We start from the raw sequence: 8,029 nt of genomic DNA, 5'->3' as shown, positions 1-8,029 counted from the left end.
TGTATTTTCTCTCTCTTTTGATTCTCTTAATCACATTCTCTTTTCTCTAGTTTGCTTTACTAATTTTTAAAATTTATTACTATTATTTTTAAAGTAGGCTTCACACTCAATAGGGAGCTTGAACTCATGACCCTGAGATCAAAAGTCAGAAGCTCTGGGACTTCAGAGCCAAGGTGAGTAGAAGCTAAGATACAGTATGTTTTGGTGGTTGTGCCGGAAGTCATACAAGTCTTTGAATCTGCACAAGGTATCATATGTTTCCTGACAGTGTCCATGACACTGGGGCAGGCTAGCTGGGTTGTCTGCAAGTAGAATAAAATCTCATACCTATTTCACAGTTCTTGATATGCCCTTTACATATTTCCCCTTTGCCACCAGGTTTGTCAGTAGAGGATGCTGGAGGAATACTGAAAATAGATGGAGACTCTTCCTGGTTCTGGTGCACTCCCTTGGCCAGACTTCTGCTGCCAAAGAATGGTTTCTCTAGGGACACCTGGGTGGCTCGGTTAAACATCCGACTCCAGCTCAGGTCATGATCTCATGGTTCATGGGTTTAAGCCCCACATCGGGCTCTGTGCTAACAGCTCAGAGCCTGGAGCTCACTTTAGATTCTGTGTCTCCCTCTCTTTCTGCCCCTTCCCTGCTCATGCTCTCTCTCTCTCTCTCTCTCTCTCTCTCTCTCTCTCTCTCCCTCAAAAATAAAGAAACATTAAATTTTTTTAAAATGACTTTTCTGGCACTGGGCTCCTGCAGTATTCAGTTTTTCCAGCATATGGGTCCTGCGGTGGATGGTTTCTCTGGTGCCTGGCTCCTACAGTACATGACGACCATCACACTCAAGTGGTCAGCAGCTTTCCTGGGCACTTGTACAGCAGAATGCCACCAATAAGGCATTTACCCATGCATGGCTTCCTTGACACCCTTTCCAGTTAGCCATGGCCATGTCCTCTAAAATAAAATCTGGATCTTGCCCTAGGGATTCACTATATCTGTGACTCCCCTTTTCTGTCTCTTGGCTGGACCCTGACTAATACAGAATCTAAAGTGCCTTCCACTCTGTGTTCAGATGATCCAATCAGCACAATGTCACCAATGCAAGGGACCACTGTGATGTTTGGTGCCATGATTGTGACCTCTGCACACTGTATGCTGTCACAAATGTTCTCTATAGGTATCACACTATAGACTTTCTTGCAAGCGGGAGAATTGACAAAGCCCTGATGAGAGACCGTAAAGGTATACTGTTGGATCTGTCAGATAAAGGCAAATGAAACCTATATTCCTTACAAGATGGTATGGACAAAAGGGCGTTGGCTGGGGCCATGGCTCCATACCAAGTGCCAGGAGCTGTGTTTGTGGGCTCCAAGAAAGAATGACAGCTGGGGGAGCAGCTGGGGTTGGAGTCACTGCATGAATAAGTTTAGAATCATTCATAGTCATCCTCCAAGATCCACCTGACTTCTGCACAATGCAAGCTGGTGAGTTACACTGGGGTGTGACAAGTGTTTTTTCAAGTGTTTTAGGATGACAGCAGCCTTTGCGGTCCCTGTGAGATTCAGCACTGCTTCTGGTTTACTATCTTGGGGGGGGGGGATGGTGAAGATCCACTGCCTTCCATTTAGCCCTTCCTACCCCAGACTTTGATCACAGAGCCAATGTGGGGACTCAGCCAGTTTCCAAGGATATCTACTCCAATTATGCATTCAGGAAGTAGGGGTATAACAAACGTGAGTCTGTGGACCAATGGATGCACTGTGAGTTGGACTTGAGGAAGACCTTGCCTATCTCCTGAGTACAGGAAGCCCCCACTTTGACCCAGGAGTCACAATAGTGTTGTGGGTCCACATGGAGAGGCACCATGGTCAGTCAGGAGACAGAAGGAGATAGGGAACAGCAAGCAAGAGCCTTTATTGTGGTTTCCATGGGGAGGAGCAGGAAAGAAAGGGTAAGCAGGTTAAAGATTGGTTGTTTCGAGTAACTTCAGTGGGTTCTGGGGCCCAAGGGCTGTCCCTAGTTATCTGATGTCTCGCCTAGTTGTCTGGCACCTGACCTTGGTCATGACTGGGGGAAGGGAAGAGTGGCCCAGAGTGTGACAGCTGGGGACAGAAGGTAGTTGGGGAGTGGTGGCTCTGAATCAGCTGGTTTATATTTGAAAATTGCAGTCCCAAGTGGGTTATTTACTATCTTTAGGATTTGACTAACCTTGGGAGGGACAGTCGCTTCTAGGTCAGTTGGGCCCTAGATGCCAAAGCATCGGAATACAGAAAGTTAAAAAACATGTTTAATAAAAGGAATCGTGATGAAGCTGAGTCCTTAACTTGAGAAGATCGGGCCAGTGAATAAGAGGAGAGGTGAGAATGGGGTGGTTGACTACCTCACAGCCTGGGATTTGTTCTTTCTCACCCAGGCTGAATGTGGCACATAGGCCAGCTCTCTTATCTCTGATTTTACAACTGAGGGCCACAGAGCACCTGATGTGACTTTTGCAAGGTTCCCAGTCTCCTAGGAACCAAGCTGGGGTTTGGGCTCATCACCCCGAAGGCTCCCCCTACCCCCCACTCTGGCAGCCCATCTCCCGACCAGATGGTTGTGGTTAAGCACACCTTCCCCTGTGGACAAGGTGCCAGGTCTCCACTCCCTCAGGGCCAAAGTCTTCCCAGGTGGAAATCTGACCCTTTACATGGAGACATCTTGAATTTGCCAAAGCCTCTTCCTGTGAGGGAGAGACAGGCCCTGGAGCCACCCTATGAATTACAAGGTCTACAGGTGAGAGGGTTTCACTAGGTCTTCTCCAGGTGAGAGTTTTTCCTCAGCTCACAGTCCAGGAAAAAGAGCATCGGGGTTGCTTTGCTGCAGACCCTTCTTACCACTTGGTGCATCTTGGGCCTGAGAGTCGGTGTGTGTGGGTTCTTGGTAGGCACATCCCTCCTCCCATCAGCCACCTGGTGAAGTTTTGGCTTCTGCCCTGCATTTTCCTATTGGCAATGAAATGGTTAAAGTTTTGCTTAAGGCCCACATCCTGCTAAGGGGATGAGAACCTGAGGTCAGATAAGAGGGGCTTAGGGAGGGCAATGCATAGGGCTACATAGGATAACAGTGCTGGCTAATGTTTATTGAGCATTTATTATGTGCCAGGCACTGTACTGAGGGCTTGTTAAAGGAAAGACAATGGCCTATACAGTGACCATCAAAATGAGCTCTGGATTCGCTTATTTGTCAGGCAAGGGAGCCATCGACAGTGAAGAAATTCATGGAGAATTTAACTCTGGGAAATAATTAGGAGTTTGTATGTACTAGAAACTGAGAAGGGGGCGTGCATGGTGGTCCTGCCGGGGTAGGGCAGAATGAGTGTACAATTCCAGACCCAGGCATCGCTCATGTGAGCAAAGGTATTGTTCGTTGGTTAGGAAAGAGCCTTTGGTGTGGGAGATGAGAGTTCAAGATGCTGGGACAGCTCAGGGTTCATGGCCGTTCCTCAGTCTTGGATGGTTGGAGCCACAGTCATGAAACTAGGTGCTGAATTTTAGTGTCTCCCTGGCAAGCATTAGCGCCAGTGGAGATTGTTTTTCATGACATAGGAGAGGAAAAACATTCTTGCTGTACGCCTTAGCTTCTGCACCTGGATCCTGGAAGTTAAACTAACAAAAGACAGGTTCCAGGAGAAAAGGCATACATGTTTTGTTTGATATTAATATTTTTACATGGCATGGGGGGGGTCTTTTTAGAAAGAAGGGAAAACCCTAAAGAAATGGTTAGGGCAGAAAGCTTATGTACTACTGTTTGACAAAGGACAATATATTGCAGAGAAGTGACAAGACAAAGGAAGGGGGGTCAGGCTTTTAGGGGCAGCAGACAACTGGAAAGCAAATGTATGGGGGGAGCTAATGAACAAGAGAGTCGGGTGTTTGACTGAGATTTGTTATCATCTGGCAGTGCCTCTGGGCTGATGAGGGTCTATGGTTATCTCCTGCTCTCCTTCCTGGTGTGAGAGAGAGGAGGAGAGAGATCTACACAAAGGAGAATTTGTGTCCTACATTGAGGCAGATGGGGGAAGAGCAGAGAGCTGTTTTGGGGTCACTGCCCTTCAGTTGTCTTCAGCTCACAGAAGCCCTTATGCCAAAGTGGCCCATTTTGGGGTGGCATCTTCTGATCCCCTACAGTAGTCTTTGTATATTTATTTTGACTTAATTTCCTGAGTCTGATAGTATTATCATTCTTCTTTGTCAGAGTGAGCAACTCATCCAAAGTCAACAGCTATTTGGGCATAGAGCTAGGACTTGAACCTCGGTGTTCCAGCTGAGGAACATTAAGCAGTTCTTTTTATACCAAACTGAAGGCGAAGTAGGTTCTGTGTTCTTCAAGGGGGTGCATGAGGTGGGTCTGTGTTGAGTAGCATCCTGTGTGATGGGGTCAGAGTGGCATTTCTCAACAGGGGCAAGGGTGTTAAGCCCCCAGGGGACATTTGGCAATATCTGGTGATGTTTTTGGTTGTCACCCCTGAGGAGACCCTACCAGCATCTGGTAAGTAGAGGCTAGAGGCCAGGAGGTTGCTAAACATCCCAACAGTGTGCAGGACGACCCCCACAAGAGTTGTTTGGTCCCAAATGCCAAGACCACCCAGGTTGAGAAACCCTAAGTAATAAAAAGAGGTTATATGGATCTTGTTTTGAGGTTGGACAGACTAGCTGGGTTCACATCCCTTTCTACTGGACACCCTTGAGCTCTACTGAGTCACAGCTTCCTCAACAGAAAATGCCCACCTGGAAAGTTCATTGTTGAAAGGAAGGGAAATAATGTAAATGGCCTGCACACCGCCACTGTGCAGGTGGGTGACATGGCCTTACTTCCTGGCCTGGACAGTGAGGTGACTCAGGAAGGTTGTGAGGGACAAAGGAGCAAAGATGTTCCATATAAGATGGAAGGAGGGGGGCACCTGGGTGGCTCAGTTGGTTGAGCGTCCTACTTCGGCTCAGGTCATGATCTCACGGTCTGTGAGTTTGAGCCCCATGTTGGGCTCTGTGCTGACAGCTCAGAGCCTGGAGCCTGATTCTGATTCTGTGTCTCCCTCTCTCTCTGCCCCTCCCCTGCTCATGCTCTGTCTCTCTCTCTCTGTCAAAAATAAGTAAACATCAAAAAAATTTAGTAAGAAGGAAGGAGGGATGGCAGGCCAGCTATGGAAAGTAAAGACACATTCTAATATTTGTTAGTTCTCATGCTCAAAGCCTGACTTAAAAGTTGAGGCATCTGTGGACAATGGAGAGATGGCTGAATTAGCCAGCTGAACTCTAAATGTGCTAGCTGCTAGCTGGGTGACTCAGAACAAGTTTCTTAACCACTCTGGAACACGGTGTTCTCACTTTTTTGATTTTGAACTTTCTGCCTTTGATGGAAGAACCAAAGCTGGGCTGATTTCATTTTGCTGCTCACTTTCTGGCTGGGGGAAGGGTCCCTTTTGGGATCTGTTGCACATCCATGTTTATCCTCTCTTTTGTTTGGACTCAGCTAATCAGTCTTCTACTCAGTGAACACTGACCGGGCACCTGCCCTATGAAGGGCATGGGAAGGGTCATCTGGAAATGAGTAGCAGAAGTGCCAAGGCCTTGCCACTGGCCTTGCCGGCCCAGTCCCAGGACAAGGCCCAGGAAACCCTCTGTTCCCAGGACAAACTGAGAAAGGAAACAAACAAACAAAAAATGAGCCATCTTCCAGCATTCTTAAATAAATGTAAAGATGTAGGTCCCTGAGTCGAGGGCCTTGCAAGGATTCCACTGTGGGAGTATAGAATAGTAGAATTATATATCATTCAACAAGTATGTATTGAGCCCATGCTCTGGGCCAGGCTCTGCTTGAGGTTCTGGGAACATGGTGGAGAAAAAAAGGACAAGAAAATCTCCATGGAGCTTACTTGCTAGTGGGTATGTGGGTAACCAATGAATGCACTCAGCTGCCCACTAAACTAGACAGTGCTGGGTGGGGCAGGATACAATGGAGAAGAAAAGACCGACAGGAGGATGGAAATACCTGGCTTGGGAGGGCTTTGGTTAGAGGGGGCACTTTGAGCAATTGGCCAAGGGGGTGAGGGAGTCACCCACATGAGTCTCTTAGAGGAAGAGTGGTCCAGGAACATGTTCATTTGGGGGATGGCAAGGCCAGCGTGGTTAAGACAGAGTGAGGAAGGGGCAGGGAGGGCTGGGGTGGGGAACTGGGTAGGGTCTGAGAATGCTCAAAAGTCTTTGGTGTTTTCTTGAGTGAGATGGGAAACCACGTGGAGGGGCCACAGGTAGATATACACCAACGACAGTCAGCTCCCCGTGCTTTGCATCAGCTTTGAGCCATGACCCTGTTTGCAGAATAACTGATTCAGCTCCTTAATTCAGTCCCAGCCATGGCTGATCAGCTAGTTTCTGTGGAACATCAGTGGCCAACACACCTTTTCCATCTTCACAAATCAAAAGTTAACCTTACCGAGGGCTTACCTTTGGCCTTGTACCCTTGAGCATTGCCTCTATCCCATTCAGAAGTGTCATGCTGAGTTCCCTCCAGGCACATGGGAGATGGTCAAGAAATCACAGGAAAGGTAACTAGCCTTTGCAGAGTGCATTGTATGGCAAGTTACAGAAATAAATCTATTTAATCTGCTCAGACACCCTTCGAGGTACATTTAATTACTTCCTTTGTTGGTAGAATAACTGAGAGGAAAATGCAGTTGGTTTAGGTTGGGAAGAAGTGGGAGTTAAATACAGATCTTCCAGCTTGCAAAGTCTGTGCTGCAAAGAGCGTTAAGTCAAGGGCAAATTCTGGGTCAGCGCTTTGGCTTTGCTATAGACCATGAATGGAGGAAGCAGCCCATGAAAGCAAAAGTGCTTATGGTCCATGAAAGTCATCACGGTGTCCCCAGGCCTAGAAAATAGCAGCTTCCACAAATGTTTATTGACTGGATGGAAAAGAAAAAATGAAGACACCAAAGTGCTTTGGAAGTGAGGTGTTGGGTGATCAGAAATGAGTTAAGAGCCCACACAGAATCAAGACAAACTGGACCAAGGGGGGTTTGTACAGAGGCCAAGGGGAAATTTTGTACAGAGGCCAAGGGGAGTCCAATAAGAAGGAATCACTCCCTCTTCTTTTTTTTTTTTTTTTTTTTAAATTTTTTTTTCAACGTTTTTTATTTATTTTTGGGACAGAGAGAGACAGAGCATGAACGGGGGAGGGGCAGAGAGAGAGGGAGACACAGAATTGGAAACAGGCTCCAGGCTCCGAGCCATCAGCCCAGAGCCTGACGCGGGGCTCGAACTCACGGACCGCGAGATCGTGACCTGGCTGAAGTCGGACGCTTAACCGACTGCGCCACCCAGGCGCCCCCTCTCCCTCTTCTTTTTTTAAAAAAGTATTTATTTATTTATTTATTTATTTATTTATTTATTTATTTTGAGAGAGAGAGAGAGAGAGAGAGCACGTAACTGGGAGAAGGGCAGAGAGAGAGAGAAAGAGAGAGAGAGAGAGAGAGAGAGAGAGAGAGAGAGAGAGAGAATCTCAAGCAGGCCCTCTACTGTCAGCACAAAGCCCAATGTGGGGCCCAAACCCATGAACTGTGAGATCATGATCTGACCTGAAACCAGGAGTTGGAGGCTTAACCGGGAGACTGAGCCACCTAGGCACCCCATTCCCTCTTCTTTCTTGTTCACATCCACCCCACTTCTTAGAGCTATATAAGCAAATTTGTTAATCCATCCTCCAGAGGGGAGAGACAACTCAGAGTACATCCAAAATAGTGGTTTCGTCTTTGAAAGAAAACTCACCTGAAACAGGGCAGCAGTCTGGGCAGTACCAGTTGAATGAAAAAAATAGCTTCATCCTGAGACCAATCAAGAGCTTTCTCTCCTTCCCCCTCTCATATAGGAGCATATTTTTGAGAAGGTGGGAATTTGCTCAACGTGCAGATTTGTCTGTTTTGTACATGATAACATGAAAATCAAAAAAGGACCCCAAACCATACCCATGAGTCAGTTCCAGCCCAAGGTGGTGTCCCCCA

At 47.3% G+C, this 8,029-nt stretch overlaps 1 protein-coding gene across 3 annotated transcripts in view; it reads left to right on the top strand.

Annotated features, from left to right (window-relative positions):
* The window catches only part of AADACL3 (arylacetamide deacetylase like 3), an 81,301-nt gene that overhangs the window by 34,132 nt on the left and 39,140 nt on the right, over positions 1-8,029 (top strand). The window contains exon 1 of one of the 3 annotated variants that reach the window (XM_058719015.1): positions 809-1,478. The exons of the other annotated variants lie outside the window; for them this stretch is intronic. The gene's annotated coding sequence lies outside the window, so the exon portion shown is untranslated. Of the gene's footprint in view, positions 1-808; positions 1,479-8,029 lie in introns of those variants that run through there. 3 annotated transcript variants of the gene reach the window in all.

The sequence above is a fragment of the Neofelis nebulosa genome, chromosome 2 (genome assembly GCF_028018385.1).
Source record: "Neofelis nebulosa isolate mNeoNeb1 chromosome 2, mNeoNeb1.pri, whole genome shotgun sequence".
Classification (NCBI taxonomy): domain Eukaryota; kingdom Metazoa; phylum Chordata; class Mammalia; order Carnivora; family Felidae; genus Neofelis; species Neofelis nebulosa.
The sequence above is the reverse complement of the archived record's forward strand: the minus strand, read 5'-3'. Positions and strand labels throughout refer to the sequence as shown.